The sequence below is a fragment of the Zalophus californianus genome, chromosome 13, assembly GCF_009762305.2.
Source record: "Zalophus californianus isolate mZalCal1 chromosome 13, mZalCal1.pri.v2, whole genome shotgun sequence".
NCBI classification, from domain to species: domain Eukaryota; kingdom Metazoa; phylum Chordata; class Mammalia; order Carnivora; family Otariidae; genus Zalophus; species Zalophus californianus.
Window position 1 is genome coordinate 75,729,381 of NC_045607.1, and position 21,885 is coordinate 75,751,265.

At 39.9% G+C, this 21,885-nt stretch overlaps 1 long non-coding RNA gene across 1 annotated transcript in view; it reads left to right on the forward strand.

Annotated features, from left to right (window-relative positions):
• Positions 1–21,885, forward strand: part of LOC113935119 — an 84,290-nt gene that overhangs the window by 12,469 nt on the left and 49,936 nt on the right. The gene's annotated exons all lie outside the window — the stretch shown is intronic.

Below are 21,885 nucleotides of genomic sequence, written 5' to 3' on the forward strand. Positions count from 1 at the left end.
TAAACAACTTTCATTGTCCCTAATTATGATCTTCCCCCTTCTTCTGGGCCAGGCAGTAAAATACAAACCCAATTTATACTCTGCCACTTAAAAGCTGACAATTTAGCAAAAGTGCAGGCAGCATTGTGTTTGGAAAAAATACGGGTTAAGGAGTCAGACTGAAGTTCAAATCCAGGTTTCACCTCTCAATGGGTGTGTGACCTTGGTCTTTATTTTCCCCGTCTGTATTATTAGTATGCATCAGAGGATTGTGTGGTAAACTAATAACTGGAAATCATACAATATACACCTATTGTAAAAGGACTTAAGTTCTTCCAAAGACTCATAATGGCTTCTTTCTTCTTTTTTTTTAAGATTTTATTTATTTATTTATTTGAGAGAGAGAGAGAGACCCTCAAGCTGACTCTGTGCTGAGCCTGGAGCCCAACATGGGGCTTGACCCAAAGACCCCAAGATCATGACCCGAGCTGAAATCAAGAGCTAGATGTCTAACTGACTGCACCACCCAGGCGCCCTTCATAGTGGTTTATAATGGCAACATCTGTACAATTTCCTCACATTACTATGGCCTTCATGCTCAGGTTGGCCTGACTCCCACACCTCTGCTCATCCTTACCCAGGCAGAATATTCCTGAAACATTCTCTTAGATCTAGCTTCAGGCAATTGCTCTACTTATCCCTACACATCTTCATCCGACAACAGTGATCTCTCAGTCAGCCTCAGAATATACTGACACACAGATCTGAAGAAGATATTTGTTTTATTTTCTTCTTAGGTATTTTCCTTTAGGAATCACTGCTTAATCAACAGGGAAGTGGTTAATTACGCCCGTGTCCATTTTATGGAATTCTATGTGGCCAGTAAAATATGTAGCAAATTTGCATATGTTGATGTAGCAAGGTATCCATGATACATCGTAAAGTGAAACAGGCCAGATACAGGACAGTCACACAAGTACCATGCCCGCTAGAAGGTAAGATATGTGAGATCAGAGACCAAGTCCATCTTATATATCTGCAGTGTCTAGTGGACACATGGCAGGCACTCATAAATATTTGTGGATTGAATGTTAGCGCATAGAAAATGACCTGGAAGAACACACATCACATGGTTATCAGAGTTACCCTTCTCTGATAACAATGTTTAAAAATTGTTTACCACAATTCTGATGTTCCAGGCAGCTTTATTAGAATGTATTTATGTTTTATGCTTTCCGGCACCCAAGGTACTTGGCCCTCCAGCAGTCAGCTGTGTCTCTTTGTTGCTAGGGTGACTTCGGGTTACCAGAAACAGCTTTGCTTGTGGCCTGGGGAGCCAGACGTGGCTGGTCATTCATGTTCCTGACCCCACCCAGCTTTTAACAAATAACTGACAGAAGGAATATACAGACTCCCGCAGCCTAGCCCTTGATTGGGCAACTCAAAGGCATGCATTTTGATTCTGTACAGCTCCCCTGTGATTCACCCTAAATGACTTCACTGGCTTCAAGGGACTTTACTTGAAATTGCACTTTCTTTCTGGCTTCCTTCCAGTTCAAGCTCCCCTGGATTGTCTTAGAACAGTTCCCCCTCTGAGTCTGCTTCTGGGGACTCAATCTAAGTCACTTGTGTAATTAAAAACCATAAAAACAGATGGTGCCTATTAGAGGATGAGGCAGATGACCTCCTCACCTCAAACTTGTCACCCTCCATAGCTTTAAATTAATCAGAAAACCTGTCCAGCCACAGCCTCATAACTGACAGGGCCCAGGGTAAAATGAGAATGTGGGGTCCTTTGAAAAGCAGGAAAAAAGTGGTGTTAGCTGTACTAAAACATAAAAGCTTTTCCTTTTTTCCAAAGTCTCTCTCTCTCAACTTGTCAGATATTTTGTTGTTCTGAGTAAAGAAAAACTAAAATTTGGCATGATTAGCATGAATTTTTTCACTCATCTTTATCTCGTGTAATGTGAGTTTTAAGTGCGTATATAAGAGCTTTTCACTTCAGTGCAAAACTACAAATTACACAATTTATCCTTCATATGCATATGTATGCATATGTATTTCTTTTTTTTTTTAAGATTTTATTTATTTATTTGAGAGAGAGAGAATGAGAGCCAGAGAGCACGAGAGGGAAGGGCATCAGAGGGAGAAGCAGACTCCCTGCCGAGCAGGGAGCCCGATGCGGGACTCGATCCTGGGACTCCAGGATCATGACCTGAGCCGAAGGCAGTTGCTTAACCAACTGAGCCACCCAGGCGCCCATGTATTTCTTTCTTACCTATGCCATGGAAATGCTGCATGAAACTCACTCAGCTGTTTTAATTTTACTTTTCAACGTGTACACTTTCTCCCCTGATTCCTACCTTCTGCTCAGTGTTGTGTGAATAAGGACTGAAAGGAAAAAGAACCATAGGTTGCCCTCTCCTTCTATGTCATCATTTCCAGGGTAAGCAATTGGCTGATAGAGGGAAGTAAATGAGTAGGGAAGGACATGATAGGTTCCTCGGTCGTTCATGTTTCTCAGAACTCCATTGCCTTCCCTGTGTCCGAAGGACTTGGATGAGAATGTAAAGCACAGCCTCCAGGGGCTGTCAGTCCCTCTGCTCACTCAGACATTCAGGTGACACGGGGTGAGTCTGCCCCCGCTGCAGGTCCAGCTGAATGCAGTGCACGTGGAGCATGGCGACTGCTTTGTATGAATGGGGCAGCAAGAACAGTGGGAATGCACGGTCCCCTCTCCTTATAGGTATGTGCCATTGTCCCATAGACTTCACTTAGAAAACACAAGCTGAAAGATACAATTAAGAATTTCGAGACAGATGAGAGTAGAATATTAAACCAAGATAGGGGTTCTTCTAAGTGTGGGACCCTGGGGGACTGCTCATGAAGGTAGCCCTGGCTGGAGTACAGAGGTCAATAACGCCTAGGCCTTGCTCCGTCCTGAGGGCATTTAGCCCACACATCTCTTGGTTGCTGGTTTTGGCAGACTTCAGGGCAACTGGGGCTTCTGGGTTGGCACATCAATCTAAGTCTCTTTCAAATTTCACAAACCTCTGATGAATACTTGTTTTTATTGGATGTTTCTTAAACGGATTTTTATTTTCTATCAGAGTATCGCACGCACTTTGAAACATCAGTTCTTGGAACAAACAGGGTTGCTGGAGTGGAAGCGGGTGGGAGGATGGGGTAACTGGGTGATGGGCGTTAAGGAGGGCACGTGATGGAATGAGCACTGGGTGTTATATGCAACTGATGAATCATTAAACTCTACCCTGAACCTAATAATGCAACATATGTTAACTAACTTTAATTTAAATAACAACATAAGAAACATCAGATCTTGCTAGAAATCTATAACAGAAGCGCTATGTCCCTTCTCCGCCCATCTCCTTCTATCTCAAGTCCTGCTTTCCAAAGGCAATGGCTTTAAATTCCTATAGCCATTTCTTGCAATATTTATCTCTATATTTTTGAATAGTATGCTTTTAATCATTATTTTACTGAATTGTCAATTTTAGACCTTATACATTGTTCTCTTACAAGGGAAACTGAGAATACCACTTTCACCACCAGCTCCATTTTCCCACCCATATCCTAATATAGTTGTTTTATAATATATGGTTAAATCAATATGCAGTTTTTACATTATTGTTATACATTATGATGTATCACACATCATTGTATATTATAAACATATTCAATATTTATAATATTCAGTAAATTACATTCTTTACATGATTACATGTGATCAGATAAATATTGTTGACTGTTGTGTCCAGTAGTATAACTCTAATTGTGTTAACTTTCCAGGAAAATATTTTGTTCTTCATACAGGGAATATAGTTTAAATTTACACATATTATTTTTAATTCACCAGATTTCCTGTGTATCCTAAGTTTCATGCCCATTTGCTGTGTGCTCAAGACCATCAAGCAATCACTGCCTTTATTGCCCTGAAGACAGCCCTCCATCCTCTTATTCAGTATCGACTACCTGTTTTCTGACCCTGCTGCACAGTTGCCACCCGGGGGCTTCCCTCCCACGCGCCCTTGCTCAGGGACCCCATTTCCTATACGCTAAATTATCCTTTTTCTTGTTTTTCCCTCTCATTTTCATGGTGACACGTCCACCAGGAGCTCCCTGACACTAAGTGCAAGGGAGATCAATTTTCGGAAACCTCAAATGTCTTTTTTTTTTTTTTTTTTTTTTTTTAATTTTTTATTGTTATGTTAATCACCATATCAAATGTCTTTTTATTCCATCTTTTCCTCATGATAGTTTGTCAAAGTAGAGAATACAAGTTGGGAAATAATTTTCTGTTAGGATTTTGACAGCATTCTTCACTGGATCTGGCTTTCATAAGTACTCCTGAAAAGTCCAGTGCAATTCGGAGTCCCCTATTTTTTGGTAATATGTGGTTTTTCTTCTGATACTGTAAGTAGTTCTCTTTTTATCCCAGGTTCTCTGAAATTTCCTCCAGACCTGCCTGACTTCATTTTTTGTTCATGGTACTTAGTGATCTCTTTGTATTGAGAAGCTCAGTCCTTCATTTCTGACCACACCATAGGATATGCTTATAAAATAATTTTTCTCCCTTCTCCCTTCTGGAGGACCTACTCAGTTGGATTCTTGTCTTCTTGGGCCAAGCCTCTAGCTTCTAATCTCTTCTCTTTTTGTCTTTTATTTTATTTTTTATTTTTTTAAAAGATTTTTTATTTATTTATTCGACAGAGACGGACACAGCGAGAGCAGGAACACAAGCAGGGGGAGTGGGAGAGGGAGAAACAGGTTTCCCGCTGAGTGGGGAGCCCGATGCGGGGCTCGATCCCAGGACCCTGGGATCATGACCTGAGCCGAAGGCAGCCGCTTAACAACTGAGCCACTCAGGCGCCCTCTTTTTGTCTTTTAGTTCACTTCTTTGGGACATTTCTTTAAAGATTGTTTTCTGTCCTATCTATGAATGATTTTCCTTTTGGAAATTATTTTTTACTTCTAAGCATACTTTCTTGACTATGGCATTCAATTTTTATGATATTCTAGTCACGTTTCAAGTATGCGTATTTTTTGTTATCTACAAGGGTATTAATAATATAGTTTCTTTTTATAGTTTTCTTTGGCTTCCTTTATTATCTCCTTTTCCTCTAAGTTCTATTATTTGGTTTTTTGTTTGTTTGTTTGTTTGTTTTTAGTCTCTATCTTTCATGTTTTAGGTTTTTCTTAAGTGTATGGTGAACTTTGGATTTCTGCCCATCTTTAGAAATAAGACCTTTAGTATATGGAGACTCTATGTACTCCAGAGGAGTTGTGCAGAGAGCTTCTTTTTGGGATTGGACACTCAGATATCTGTATCAGGAGGGCTTTTCTCTGGAATTTAAAGTTTTCATGGGCAAGGCCCACTGATCTCCTGCCTTGGTTTCTGTAACTGACTGCTGGAGGTTTTGAAGCAATGGTGGGTGCTTGAGGTGTGTAGTAAGATGGGAACTCCCATTCTGAAGGCATTTTCAGGCAGTCCTTGCACCTCACCCCACACTCTGCTTTACTTGGATCTCTGAGCTCAAAAACTGTTCAGTTCCACTTCTCCAGTGATTAATCACCAACCCTGCACTCTCCTTGAGGCAGGGTGCAAGGATGGGGAGGAGGTAGAAGGAAACTAATTTCGTTGTTTAGTGATGGGTAGAAACCAAGGAAGGGGAGGTGATCTAACTACTCAGAGCTATAACCGATCCCTTGTTTTTAGCCTCCCCCATTCCCCCTTATTTCTTATTTGGCATCTCTAATAAGTCATCTGGTACTTTGTGGGCATTAAGGTATTATGTTTGGAAATAATGGCAAACTTTATTTTTTTATTTTTATTTTTTTTAAAGATTTTATTTATTTATTTGACAGAGAGAGACACAGCAAGAGAGGGAACACAAGCAGGGGGAGTGGGAGAGGGAGAAGCAGGCTTCCCGCTGAGCAGGGAGCCTGATGCGGGGCTTGATCCCAGGACCATGGGATCATGACCTGAGCCAAAGGCAGACGCCTAACGACTGAGCCACCCAGGCGCCCCTAATTACAAACTTTAAAAAAGTTGCATGAATTCCTGTATTTTTAAAAATGTTATGCCAGTACTCTATCTGTCTCTATATTAATCTCTTTACTGAACATTTGACAGTACGATGCATATATTATGGTCCCTTTCCCTGAGACCTTCAGAGTTTTTCTAAAATAGACTTCTTTACATATCCACATTAAACTTATGTCATATGGGGCACAGCCTTCTTCAAGGGCTGAGTGGAACAATACCTCTCAAAGACTCCAAAGGGGGTGAGGCCACAAAGAAAAAGACAAAGGAGGTATGGAGGTTCCCCTTGAATGTGTGGTGAAATAAGCCACTGGAGCTACCCTTTCTACCAATGTTGTCCTTTACTCCTAGAAGAGTTGAAAATTCAGGGTGGGTATGGTTCGCCTGGCTCCCCCAGGCTCTTTACCTGCCCTAGGTTCTGGATTCTAGTCCTAGAACAGCAACTTTTAGCTCCTATCACATGGGGTAGACTTAGAGAGCAAGTAAAGCCTAGAGTCTGAGAAATTTAATTTATTATTTTAGTAGTCTATTGAATAATACTGCATACTATCATTGTGTTTGAGTTTTCCAACTTGAAGTGCCAAGATTTTCAGTGACCCATTAGGTAGAGAAGGCAGAACTAAGAGACTCAGGAGATGAGCCTCCCATGCCAGTGATCTCTTTCATGTACTTGGGGCTCAGAACTTATCAAAGGAGAGTTGGAAAGAGCTCAGAGACTGGTCTTGTGTTACACAGAAAGTCATTCCTGGATCCTATTTCTTTGGGTATCTCTGTACACACATAGTTGATGAAACAATCAGACAAGATTTCTATACTAAGAGGGCTAGTATGAGAGAGTCCCAAATGGAGAGGGGGAAATTGTCTAGGGGAGATGCCTCAGTCTTGCTCTGCTTCAGCACTGTTTCCCTCCTCTTCTCCAACTCTTGCCCATGTGGGAGAACATAAAGGCAGGAAAGCTCATTGATAGAGAGATAAGATAGAGAAATGACTCACACCAAGAAACATTTTCAACTGCTTTGTGCTCACTCCCAGGGCTCACAGCTGATGTAACTAGGGGCCATCATTCACTTTGTTCAGAGTTGGACAGAAAGCACAAAGAGTTGTTCCTTAGCAGGTGTCACTGACATTATGCACAAGGGAGTTATATACCACTGTATCTCACTCCACATCTCCTGTCAAGGCAGTCACAGTGCATGAATTGGCTGACCCTTGGGAATGAAGAGCACAGAACAGTCTCAGAGTCCAGCTCTCACAAAGTTCTTTAAATTAGCATGGGCACGTGGATGAACGTTCTAGATCATCACTCGTTTTATGTCAAACCATATACTGAAGTCCATTCAAAGCTCTCTTTCTGGGAATAAATGAAAGTGGAAAATGTTTTCTGTTCTTGTTGCCTTTAAAAAATACATGTATGTTTATATCCAGGCACGCAAACGTGTGTGTGTGTGTGTGTATTCCCAGAATAAACCTCCACTTCTGAAACTAACCCCAGCACATAATCTGGTAAGAAAGAATTTCTAATTCCAGTATCTTTACAATATCCATTGAAGAATATACTGAAAACTTTATATACCCCAGGATATAGAGTTCAGCAAAGCAACTGTCCAAAGATACTCAAGTCTTATGGATTGGGATTTTCTAATGATGGCAGATTGTATTTCTCAAAAATGACCATAGCAGTATTTCAAGTCCCACATTCCCTCCCAGAGCTTTGCTAGCCTCTACCAAAAGTTGGATTCTATTTATCTTTCCCTTAAAGTTGGGTGGCACTTCCTAGCTGGGTGAGTGAATAGAATGCAGCAGACAGGAGTGTGATCCTTTCTTAGGGCTGCCATAACAAAGTATCTGTGTGAATTAAACAACAGAAATATATTCTCTTACAGTTCTCAAGCACAGAATTCTGAAACCAAGGCATCATCAAGATTGATTCCTTTTGGAGTACTCTGAGGGAAGGTCTGTTCCAAGCTTCTTTCCTAGCTTCTGGTGATTGCCAGAAAACCTTGCCATCCTTGGTTTGCAGATGCATCATTCCAATCTCTGATTCCGTTGTCACATGGCAATCTTCCTTGTGTGTGTGTCCCATGTCCAGATTTATCTCTTCTTTTAAGGACAACATTCATTGAATTAGGGCCTACCCTAATCCAATATGGCCCCATCTTAATTTGATTAAGACCCCCCCCTTTTTAAGTAGGTTCTACACCCAGCATGGAGCCTAGTATGAGGCTTGAACTCACAACCCTGAGATCAAGACCTGAGCTGAATCAAGAGTTGGATGCTTAGCCAACTAAGCCACCCCGGCACCCCAAGACCCAATTTTTAAATAAGGTCACATTAACAGGTACTGGGGGTTACAACTTGAACATGTCTTTTGAGGAGATACAGTTCAACCCACAAGAGTGAGGTTAAGTGATTTCTAAGTTTAGGTCATAAGAGGGAATTCAGCTTCTGTCTGGATCTTTCTAAGGATACTCACCTTTGGAACCCAGCCACCATTTTGTGAGAAGCCCCAGACACAAGAAGAGGCCACATTTGGGTGTTCTGGCTGACAGCCCCAGCTAAGATTCTAACTGAAAAGGCCATCAGATAATTCTAATTCCAGCCTTTGAGGGGTGCTACCTGATACTGATGAACTGTCTCTACTGATCCCTGTCAAAATTGCAGATTCATAAGCAAAATAAATGTAGTTGGTCTTTTAATCCCTTAAGGTTTTGTTATTGTTATTGTTGTTTATTTGTTAATCCATTAAGTTTTAGGGTGGTTTGTTACACAGCATTTGACTACGGAACACCACCCAATGTCCACTACCCTACCTGAGATATCTGAGTCTTCTGTGCTAGGATAACCCTCTGTAATGAGAATGCGGCCTTGGGATCTGGTTGTGGGTTTGTTTTGGGTTCATCATCCTTCTCTCAGGACACAGATGAAGCAGGTTGACTAGGTATATAGATATTATCTGTTTCAGCCTGGCTTAAGTAAAATGTAGCCACATACTTAAAGTTTTTATTACTGACTCTGCTTGTGAGGATCTCTCCTATCCTCTGGAGTTCCAACCAGTGGCATTGAAATGTAGCTCTGATGGCTTACTAGTTGTGTGATCTGACCCAAATTACTTAAACTCTCCAAGCTTTAGTGTCCACACCTGTAAAATGGGCGTAATGATATCTACCTCCTTTATGTAAGCTCGTAGCTCAATATCTGGCCCATTGTAAATATTCCATTAAAAAAAAGGTGACTGTTTTCATTGAAAGTTAAAATGTTTAAAATTTTTTTCTATGTAAAATAACCTTTTGGTGGAGGTTGTACAAATTTGTAGAGCGTATCTATACTTTGTACCCAACTGTAAGACTACAATACTTTGAAATCACAATTCTTCAGGATCAGATAAGGGACAGTAAATACTTATTACAGTGATATAGTCTTTGTTGCTACAACTTACAAGGACATATTTAAGATTGGTGGCACTAAGCCAGAAGAGACTATAAAATTGACAAGCTGAAAGGAGTTGTCTTTTTCTAACTAGCTGTTAGAAAAAAGCCCCCTTACAAAAGAAAAAAGAAAAAAAAATCCTATATCAAATGCTTGGGAAATTCTAACTAAATAGTTTCTCTTTTCTGATGGCAAGATTTATCCTATTAGAAACACACATGGCATGAGACTGTGAATTTTGCTGGGATGAGTTTAAAGACTATAGGATTAGCTAGATTTGGGGGGAGCACTTAATTGGTCCTGGAATTTCAAGTGGGAGCCAAGCTTAATGCTTCCAAGCCATGCTGTTTTTATATGTGAGATTCTATTCTGGTAATTTTTATTTAGCCTTTTGTATGTGTCAGGAACTTGGCCATTTTATGAACTGCAAAATAAATATGAATTTCATCCACATAGCTTTTGGCAGAAAGAAGTTTCTTTCAACAGAGTCTATTTAGTTTTGTTTGTTTTATTCTCATACTTACCAGTGCATACTAAAGGGAATCCATTCTTATTTATATTACTGTCCTTTTTTAGAGATCCTTTCCACTTTTCACAAACCTGGACTCTACTGGTAAGTGACTTTTTGTCCCTGCATTCCATGGAAGGCTTAACAGACCCTGAATGATAAGTGGAAAGTAATCACAACTCAAACTTGCAAATCTGTGCACTTGAAAATGTGTAGCCGGCGTCAATTCTTTTTGTCTGGAGCCTTGATTCTGTTGCTAGGTGGCAATGTTCCCTTACCAAAAAGGTGGTTGGAGTCTGTAGGTCCCTTTCTGAAACGGAAAGGAAAACACTAGCCTTACTGCCTCTTCATTAGCAACTGTTCAACCAAGTTTCCTGGTTTTAGCCCACAAAGAGGTACTAACACTGTCAGAAATTGCCAGGCTGAAATCACCAAAACCAAACGTCTTCCTCCTCGCCACTGTCCATTGCAAAATCGAGCAGTCAGTGGTATCAAGCACATGGCTGTTTCCAGTAACTGTACAAATCCACTGCAGGCAGGGACCAGAGCCATCCCAGGCCCTAGTAAACAAGTGATATAATCTCACTTGTCCCGTGACTGCTGGTATAGTATTAAGTTCACAAAAGAGCTCTAGCACTGTGGTCAAGAAACGTCTCTGGGTGGTGTGCCTAAGAACTACTGAAGGTTCCTTTTTAAAAAGGAGTTGATTTACTCCAATACCAGATAGGGTTGCCAGATTTAGAAAATAAAAATGCAGGGCAGCCAGTTAAATGTGAATTTCAAGTGAACAATGAATTTTTTTTAAAGTCAGGTTTATTGAAGTATCATTTACATATGATAAAATTCACCCTTTTTAGGTATACAGTTCTATATATTTTTACAAACATATACATCATGTAACTACTACCACACTCAACATCTAGAATAGTTCCATCACCCCCAAAAGTTCCTCCATGGCCCTTTTAGCCAATCCCTCACTTACCCTCCACCCCTGACAACCACTGATCAGTTTTCTGTCTTTGGAAGCTTACCTCTAACACAGTATAGTTGGAATCGTACAATACATAGCCTTTTGTGTCTGGCTTCGTCCATGTAGCACAATGTGAATGCTGATGGAACTTTTTTTTTTAGTATGAGTATGACCCATGGAATAATTGGGTCTCACTTATTATAAAAAGGTATCTGTTGTTTATCTGAAAATTTCTCAATCAGCGGGCCAGGAGTGGAACTTGGAACCCGCATTTCAACAAAAAACCCGTAGTGTTTCCCATGCAGGTGATTCTCAGATCACACTTTCACACAGTGAGATTCTGAAGCAGTAGGGTTGTGAATCTGCTTGAGAATCTGCTTCATTCAATCAATTACTGGGAAAATATTCATAGAAACAGTACCTTCACACAATTCAGGAGGTTGCAGGATTGCCCAAAATTCACAGACTCCACGAACTCCAGACAGAGAACTGGAGTGTTGTCATCTTGTGTGCTTTACTGAAAAGCTCAAGTTTTCCCCAGAAGTGAGAGGAAAACGAGTTTGTTTGGGTTTCTGCCACTCCCTCTATTCACCATCTTTCCCCATGCTTCTCTGAGCAGGGGGGATTTTTTTATCTTTCCACAAGGTATAAGGCCTTTCCATTACTATTTCAGTGTTTGTTTATTAAAGCAGAAGTGGCTTAATCATTTACAGATCATAAAAGCCATACATAGTGATGACAAAAAGTTAAAACTGCAAAGAAAATTAGAAAATAGAAAAATAGTAATGCATAGTTCTACCGCCCAAAGAGGTAGTGAGATAATAATTTTATTTAATTGTCTTCATTTTTTTTTCATAGTTGTGATAATGTAATGATGCCTGGGTCCTATGCCAAATATTCTGATTTATTTGGTATGGGGTGTGTTCTGGACTCAGCAGTTTTCTTGCTATATTCTCAATTGGTTGGCCTTGCACAATGGGTCATAGAACACACCAGGAATCAGTTGTTATCACAACTGTGCATCAACATGAAAGGGAAAAATCTAATTACTAGCTCATGCTGGAGGGATGTCTACAACTGGCCATTCATGATGAGGAATAGGGGAGCCCAGCTTGAAGAAATAAGATTAGATCTGAATGGGAGAAAATTATACGCTGGAATTATTAGATTTCACCACAAATCCCTGAAGTTGCCTGAATTCCTGTGATTAGCGAGAGCTAATCAGGGCTGAAGAAGAAAAGGAGACACGACAGCAGCACTCCAAGAGGAAGACCTAATAATAGAGTTAAGATTCTAGGCACAGGGGCACCTGGGTGGCTCAGTAGGTTAAGTCTCTGACTCATGGTTTTGGCTCAGTTTGTGATCTTGGGGCTGTGAGATGGAGCCGCACATTGGGCTCCCTGCTCAGCACAGAGTCAGCTTGGGATTCTCTCTATCTCCCTCTGTCCCTCCCTGCCTCTCTCTCTCTTTCAAATAAGTAAATCTTAAAAATAATAATAATAATAATAATAAGATTCCAGGCACAAGGCAGACCCAAGTCCGTGGAAGTGATACAGCCATGCCCTGGTGACTCGAAACCCCATCTCCAACAAGTAAATATGTTGGACATGGGTACTCTTACAAAGGGAGCCTCACCACTCCCCCAGTCCCACACTTTCCCAAGGCTGCATAGGAGACTCCAGTTTGCTTTCTGTGTGGTGAGAATTATCACAAGTGAAATCACTGTGCAAGTCCAGGCTCCAGTCCCCCAGTGTTCACTAGTCCAAGTTGCCCGGGTGTTTAAATGGCAAGCTAAAGGTTGCCAGTGAACTGTAGGAAAGGGATTGAGAGTCTTGAGGTTTATTTTATAGAGGTCTCAAGGTCGTACCCCTCAAGAGCTCCATAATCACAACTTGTCCCCATCTATAGACACCCTGGATAAAAGGACTGAAAAGGTCGGGGCCTTCTCAATGCTTCTCACACATCAGAAACAGACGTGCTAGTCCTTACACTGATGGTGGAAGGAATGGGTCAGGGGACTCAGGATGGAATTTTTTTTTTATTATTATTGAAGTGTAGTTGACATATTAGTTTCAGGTGTACAACATAATGATTCAGCATTTATATAGACTATGATGTAATCACCATGGTAAATCTGGCTATCCTCTGTCACCATTCAAAGTTGTTACAATATTACTAACTATAGTCTCTGTGCTGTACATTGCACCCCTGTGTCTTATTTATTTTATTTTTTTATTTTTAAAAGATTTTAATTTATATTTAGTAATCTCTCCACCCATCGTGAGGCTGGAACCTGTGACCCCAAGATCAAGAGTCACATGCTCTTCTGACTGAGCCAGCCAGGAGCCGTTTATTTATTTTCTAACTGGAAGTTTGTACCTTTTAATCCCCTTCCCCTATTTCACCCATCTCCCCATCTGTCTCCCCTCTGGCAACCAACAGACTTTTCTCTGTATCTATGAATCTTTTTCTGTTTTGTTTCACTTATTTGTTTGTCTTGTTTTTTAGATTCCACATATAAGTTAAATCATATGGTATGAGTCTTTCTCTGACTTATTTCACTTAGCATTATACCCTCTACGTCCATCCATGTTGCTGCAAATGGCAAGATCTCATTCTTTTTTATGGCTGACTAGTATTCCATTATATATATATATTTCATATATGTATATATATACATATTATATATATTTCCTATATCTTCTTTATCCATTCATCTATCAATGGACACTTAGATTGTTTCCATATCTTGGCTATTGTAAATAATGCTGCAATGAATATGGGGGTGTATATTTTCAAATTAGCATTTTTTCCTTTGGATAGATTATCTAGAAGTGGCATTGCTGGATTTTTGGTAGTTCTATTTTGATTTTTTTAGGAACCTCCATACTGTTTTCCATAGTGTCTGCACCATTTTGCATTGCTAGCAACAGTGCACGAGGGTTCCCTTTTCTCCACATTCTTGCCAACACTTCTTATTTCTTGTCTTTTTGGGTAACAGCTATTCTAAAAGGTGATATCTCATTTTGGTTTTGACGGGATGGTGAATCTTCTATGCACCTCCTATTGCAGTTGTTGCAGATATCTTGTAATCTAATTTTAAAATTATGGTAGTTAGCAGACCAGCTGCTAGATACTGTTATTTATTAATAAAGCAGCACATTAATTACCAAAACATATTAGTATTTCGACAGCTGTGTTTCAGTATTATTGGTATTCTCTGTAATACAATGTATTTTATGTAGTTGCAAACATGAACAGGGCTTCATTTTGTATTATTCTGATTCATGATGCTTGTCACTTCCATTTTTTTGATTTAGAGGTAATTTAGGATTCAGGAGCTGAAAACTAGCAGAGGGAAGTAGGGACATTTACCTGCTATAGCTTAAATTCTTTTATTCTACATTTTATTTCCTTTGTTCCCAGGGTATTTTTTATCTGATAGTATGATTTACATATGCAAATTTGCTTTCTATAAGAGCTACATTTGAATTACCTTTCCCAGTGAATAATTATTTGCTTCCCAATGGGAGGCTAGGACGACTCCTGCTGGTTCTGTTGCGGAATCAATGATAAGGTACATTAAGGAGTCTCAGAATCACTCCCACAAGACTATTTTCCTTTCTCTGCTCTATCCCATTGATGTGGCCTCTCCTTTTCACGGTATTGGGAACTGTAATTCAGGTATGATACTTATTAGCTTATCCTCTGTGTCTTCGGATCACAGATGGAGATGTGACTTTCAAAACCATCTCATATTCAAAATTCCAAAATCAATAGCATAAGCCCAGAGATGGTTTATGTACCAGCTGCCCCCCACCCTTGATTTTTTAGGAATAAATGTTAAGAATAGAAGTGGAAATGATCTATTCCAGGAGGCCTAATCGTAAACATTCTCAGGGCTATTTTTATGGGAGAATGTGCTTAACACTGTTAGTGAACTCTTTCCTCAGAAGGACACAAACCAAATTGGCACCTCAGAGCCTTCTTTTACCAGACATAACAGTAAAGGAAACTTACATTAGTACTAGTGAAAGTTAACATTCAAAACAAATAATGAAACGTATTTGTTGACGTGCATTTTAACATCTCCCTATATAATGAAGAAAATTGTGTTTTTATCATATGCTTTTGTAGTGTCTTTTGTAATTCCTTATCATTTGTCCTGGGATGATAGGAGGTCAGCCCTTTTCATATTCAACACCTTTGATGAAACACCTAGGGACAAAGGGTGCAGGGGTAGATTAGTATGTAATGCTTTGTAGTTAAATAGTTCTTTACCTCTCTATTCCCTTTATCTTCTCTTGGGTCTGGGACCTGAGAAGATTCCCCAGAAGTATCCTCTCTGCTGTTGGCATTAACTGCAAGAATTGACGATGATAGCAAGGCCAACGTATGAGATTTCTTGTATTATTTGTATAACGCTTTCCTGCTTATTTTTTTAAATTATAAGTCCCTTGTATATTTTGTACCCTCTTTTGTAGCCATTAAAAGCTATTTATTTTCATTGTAACAATGCATTACATTTATATATGGGTACATTTAAACAACTCCAGTTTTAATGAAGAAGGATCATGGTGAGGGAGTGTTTTCCATAATCTCTCTCTCTTTCTGTCTTTTTTTTTTTTAAACAAAAAGCACGAAACGGTTTCATTCTCAAACATTTATTAAAATAACCTTTTGCACAGGGTTCTGTTTGAGCAAATCAATTCCTCTTACACTCTGACAGATAATAATGTTGTGAAGAAATATAAACACAATTGAGTCTGTCCATGCATATCTTTGTGAAAGGCAAGATGCTTTGTACTGCAGGGTATTCAAGGACAGTCTCAGCCTTCAGAACCGTTGAATCTTATGATGGGGAGGAGATAAGTACATCCACAAAGCACAAAGCAGAGAGACGTAAATGATATGAGAGATATACCTGAAGAACTTTTGGAGTTCTAGGGAGATGAACATCATTCCAGGGCCTCACCCACAGAAACTTACTTAGAACATTTGCCATGTGGCCCCAGGATCTGTAATAGGCATTTCAGAGCATCTGCTGTAGGTGGTCGCCACACTGCATTGTGAGGAATACCGATCTACTGGTCTTTTAAACAATACGGGTTTTTTTCTTTTAAGTAGCTTCTTCTTGTTCCGTTTAAGAACTTTATTGCATTAGCAAATTGCAGTATTATCCAGAACACAGCCTTACATACTGTGAGAGCAAAAGCTCTCTGCCATACCTTCTACTAAATGACTACTAGGTCCACAATCTCTTATCTGAAACCTTTTTGGATAAATGTGTTCCAGACTTAAGAATTTTTCATAGAAAAGTGCTAAATGATCCATCTCTAATAAAACTGTGAGCTTACGTTCTTCTGTCAGCATCAAAACTCTTCAGGACCCATCACCTCTCTCTCTGATCCTCCCATTGTAACCCTACCCCCAGCACTCAAAATCTCCCCACACTGCTTCTTCTTTTTTCTTTTCCCCAGGGAGAGAGTGCAAGAGAGAGTACAGGACAGGGAGGATGGTGGTGGTGGTAGAGGGGCAGAGTTGGGGGCGCGGAGGGGGAGAGAGAGAGAGAGAGAGAGAGAGAGAGAGAGAGAGAGAGAGAGTGAGAGAGTGAATTTTAAGCAGGCTCCACACCCAGCACAGAACCTGACTCAGGGCTCAGTCTCACAACCCTGAGATTGTGACCTGAGCCGAAATCAAGAGTCAGATGCTTAACCGACTGAGCCAGTCAGGTGCCCTTCCTTGCACTGCTTCTTAGAACTTCCATGTTTTTCTGAAATAATCTAAAAATTTATTTTATATCAAAATTTTATCAAATTCTATCAAATTGTATTATGCTTCTATTGTTGCTGACATCAAAACATTTGTATTATGCTACTCAGCCTTAATATCAATTTTTAGATGTATTTTTATTCACTATTGCTTTTTTATTTGATATATTCCTCCTCCTTGGGTTATACTCTCTTCTTTCTGGAATACATTCTTGCTTACTTCTGTATAAAAGGCTTTATGGGTAGGGGCGCTTGGGTGGCTCAGTCGTTAAGTGTCTGCCTTCGGCTCGTGTCATGATCCCAGGGTGCTGGGATCGAGCCCCGCATCCGGCTCCCTGCTCTGTGGAAAACCGCCTTCTCCCTCTCCCACTCCCCCTGCTTGTGTTCCCTCTCTCACTGTCTCTCTCTCTCTGTCAAATAAATAAATAAAAAGTCTTTTAAAAAAAGGCTTTATGGGTGATACGTTTCATGGAAAACATTTCTTCTGCGATCAGCCTTAAATACTGGTTTAGAGTGATAAGGAACTCTGGGTCAGACTTTCCTGCAGAAACATCAAGACATTATTGCTTCAACCTCTGGCATCCCATATTTCAAATGAGAAATTTGAAGTCAGTCTGATTCTTACCCTATTGTAATTTTTTATTCTCTGGGTAATTTAGTATATTCATATTATACTTGAAATTTTATTAGGACTTTTGTAGGTATTTTAATAATTGTTTTTCTTGCTCTCTATTTGGTAAGGCAGATTCTTCTAAAATGGATGCTCAAGCTTTTTTTCAGCCCAGGGAGATTTTTCTGTTCTTTGATTTTCTTCATTCCATTGTCCTGAAGCTGAGACCTTAGAGCCCCTGTGTCTCATCTTTTCTTCTTTTTTTTTCTTTTGTATGGTCTCTGCAAAAATAAGGTGATTGATATTCCAGCTCACTAATTCTGTCTTCAGTAGGGTTCATCCTGCTGTTTAGCCTTCCATTGAGTCTAGTTTTGTGTTTCAGGAATTATGTTTTTAATTTCCCAAATTTCTGAATGCTTATTTTTCACAGCAGCCTTTTCCTGCCACCTTAGTAAAATAGCCTATCAAATCTCTCATGTTACCAACTATTTTCTTCTTCTGTTCCCTATATTGACTCTGCTTCTCTGAGGATTAGTTCTGTTTGTTGAGTTTAATTAATTTTCCATGAGCAAGTATTTCTTTTAACTTAAACAGTTTCTAAGCTCGGCATATTTCGGGGTTCTCCTTGCAATATTCTCCTTTTTCTCATTGAAATTAAGAATTGTTCAGCTCTGCTGGGTTTTGCTGTAAGTTTTTTATTTTCTAGAAAACCCAAAGTGTTTTGAACTATGGTGGCATACCTTTAGGCTTGCTGTACACTGGTGTAGGTTTATGGTTGTGTATGGTTTTTGCTATTAATAAAGAGCTGTTTGTTTCCCATTTGGTTATTTTTTCTTACACCTATTTGGTGTGAAATCCCATAAGGAGAAGCAGTGAGTGGTAAACAATCAGGGCAGGATTGTTATTATCATAATAGCATTTAGTCTTTTTCACCAAACAGGTACATATTGACATCCAGTGTGGGCTCATGAGGATACATACATAAGAACTAGTATTTGGGCCAAAGTACAGTTTAGGGAGACTGAGTCTCGCTGCATCTATGATAACTGACACTGTCATTTGAGTTAATATTAGATTGTTAGGAAAAGAGGTACTTTGGGGGTCAGAAGATGGTCATCTCAAGATAGGCAGTGCTTCAATATATGTGTTTTAGGTACTGGTAAGTACAGAACTTTTTTTTTTTTTTTTTTTGCCACCAGAGCTTGTTTTTCCCTTCATTGTATTGTTCAGCCATGACTGTGGGCCAGTTTTTGAAGCGTAAAAGCCATTTAGTTCCTGAGGACTAGGGAACAGTGATGTGTGAAACATTTGGGATTTAAATTCTTAGTGCTTGGCATGGGTAGGTACGCTAGAATGGTAGTTACGAATCTAGTGTCTCCTTAAAGGAAAAGAAAATCACTGTGGCATTCAGCTTTGGATTCATGTGGCTTGTCCTCAGCTCCTGGAATTCATTACTCTTGTCCCTCACCGTCATGGTCTGTGCCAGCACATGCCTTCATGATGATTCTGACTTGAACATTTCATAAGCTCAAATTACAGATGTGAGTCAAGCTTGGGAGTTCAACAGAGGTGGGGTCAGGGTAGGGGTTGGCATGGAGGATGATTTTGTTTTAAGTAAATGTTTAAAGAAATGGAAATCCTTAGGTTGATGTAGAGAACAAAGGAAAAAATTCAATGATATTATTAAAATCTAAGGGCTGAAAAGGAAATTTACAAGACTGTGCCCAAACACTATGCCTTCAGGATTCAGGTTTGCTTCAAAACTTGAAAAGGAATGTGATCATCTCATGAAATAGGTTAGTCTTATAGTCAGAAAAGGAAGAATATGAAACATGTCTTTGATATTCTCTCCACTGTTTTCTTCGCCTACCCACCTTTCCCAAGAAAACATTAAGTCTCTGCTCTGTTCTTTGACTGCCAACACGAATGTGGTCTGGATTATACCATATGCTGGGATCTAGAGAAATAACTTTGCTTGGAAAGAAGTTGCTGTCACGACTTGGTATTAGTTTGTATTTTGTGGGTGTAGGATCTACTGATGTTCTTACATGTTCTGCTGATCGTTACAAACTTGAGAAAACCAGAGCAGTGAGACAAGTCAGTTTAGATTAACCCAATTTTAGAGGGGTTTGAGAGAGCTTCACCCATCTCAGTGGAAGATGTTCCAGGCCATAGCTGTGAGCAAAGGAATTGCTACTCCATGTGAGTGAACCAACTCCAACTGGGAATAAAATAAGAAATGAGGATGACAAGAAAAAGGGACTATAAGTTCTTTCAGATTTTAGTTTCACCAGAAAGGGGGGGGGGGGGATTTTGCTTTAGGACTTCCATTTCACTCTAGTGAATTAAATGGGAGAAAATTCATGTTTTTCAAGTTTGAGTTATTCTTTGTCTTATTTAGGCTTGTAGTATAAATTCTGGTGAGTCAGTCTGAACATCATGATTGCACATAGGGGATGGAAAATAGACTAGAAGGTGAATTTCTTACTTTAAGTAACCTGTGATGTTTAAGTTAATAAACTGTTGTGGCTCATTTCAGAGGCTTTTGGGGACAATAGCTTAACTAAACAGATTCTCAATGGTTCCAAGGAAAATTGATGAAGTGATTGATATTGGGGGAACTTTTCCAAGTCTGAGGGAAGCTCCACTACTTTAAAATACTGTTGGGCTCTGATAGGGTAACCAACTTATCCTTATTTGCCTGGAGCTCTCTTAGTTTTAGTGTCCTAGGAAGCTTCCCTTATTTCTGTGTATTAGTCAGGGTTCTCCAAAGAAACAGAACCAATAGGAAGGAAGGAAGGATGGAGAGAGAGAGAGAGAGAAAGAGAGAGAGAGACTTATTATGAAAGATTGGCTCACATAATTATGGAGGCTGAGCCCACAGTCTGCCCTCTGTAAGCTGAAGACCCAGGAAAGCTGTTGGTGTAATTCCAGTGCCAGGACCTAAGAACCAGGGGAGCTAATGGCGTACATCTCAGGCCAAGTCTGAAAGCCTGAGAACCAGAAGAGCCTGTGTCCCAGGGTAAGAGAAGATGGATGTCCTATCTCAAACAAGAGAGCAGATTTGCTCTTCCTCCACCTTTTTGTTCTGTTCAGGCCCTCTGTGATTGGAAGTTGCCTACCCACATTGGTGAGGACAGTCTATTTTTATTCAGTCTATTCAAATGCTTATCTCTTCCAGAAACACCTTCACAGAATGACCCCAGAATAACGTTTTACCAGCTATCTGGATACCCCTTAGCCCAGGCAAGGTGACGCAGAAAATTAACCATTACACCCTTATGGCTGGAGGATAGCCCACCATCAGTGGACCTTAATCTGTGTTTGCAATCCCAAGGGGATGAGGCAATCAAATATGAAAATGAAAATGACGACTTCTCTTCTTTCTGCCCACCTGTATACTGGTTCCCTGAGGACAGAGTTGTTAATCAACATAGTAGGAGCCCTGGACATTCACTGGATGTTTTTTGTTTCTTTGCTTTTACTTCTGGGTGGGGTTACTGCATTTGAAAATTTCGCGCCCATGTAGAGCCTATGCTTTTGCTTCTCCCTCTGAACAAAGTAGAATCTGCTTCCCAGAGACAGGCCAGCCATTCTCTTCTCCATTGGTTCCAAACCCCAGGGGAATTTTGCCTCCCAGGAACATTTGTCAATGTCTGGAGACATTTTTGGTTGTCATAACTGGAAGGGTGTGTGTGCTATTGTCATTTAGTGGGTAGAGGTCAGGGGATGCTGCTAAACATCAAATGATGCACAGATTAGCACTCCCTTTATGCACAAAGAATTATCTCATCGAAAATTTCAGTAATGCCCAGATTGTAAAACACTGTGCTTACTTTCTTATTCCATGAAGTTATATATGTGAGTGGACTAGGGTCTGCAAGTACAACTAAGTGTGTTGCTGACATGTGGGGGAGCAGGATGCCTTACTTCTGTCTACAGGTCTTAGCTGAGCTTTTAAACATAGACTTAATGAAACAGTCTTGTATTGCTTATCTTGTCTAATGATTTAGAAGGTAATAATGTATTTCCTTTTTGCCTATTCACATTTGGTTCCCTCCACTGGGAATTCCATAGGGAAGAGTGGTGAATATCAAGTCATGATTTGGACATTCCTTGTTTCTGGGCTATAATACCATCAAAATATCATCAAACTGCCTCTTTGCATCTATTGTCCCCTATCAGTGTATCTTCAACCTTTTCCTCTATCCAGACTCTTTCCTATCAGTGGGAAAGCATGTTCATACTTCCTTCTACAGTTTAACAGATACATTAAAAATCATTTTTAAAAAACTTTTCCCTTTCTCCCACATCCCTGTTCTCTATTTAATATTGAAGGTTTTTTTGAGAGTTGAGAAATGGCAAATTTAACACAACCAGTAACTGTTCCTGATAAGTGATGTTAAGTCCACACTGAGACCAAGATGAGATAATGTGCCCATAATCAAAGCGTGGATTATTGCTCTCATGCAGCCCACCCTTAGTAAATATTGTTACAGATGAATGTAAAAAAAATACCACGTTTCAAAGCTCCTGTGGAAATTTGGACACAGGAAC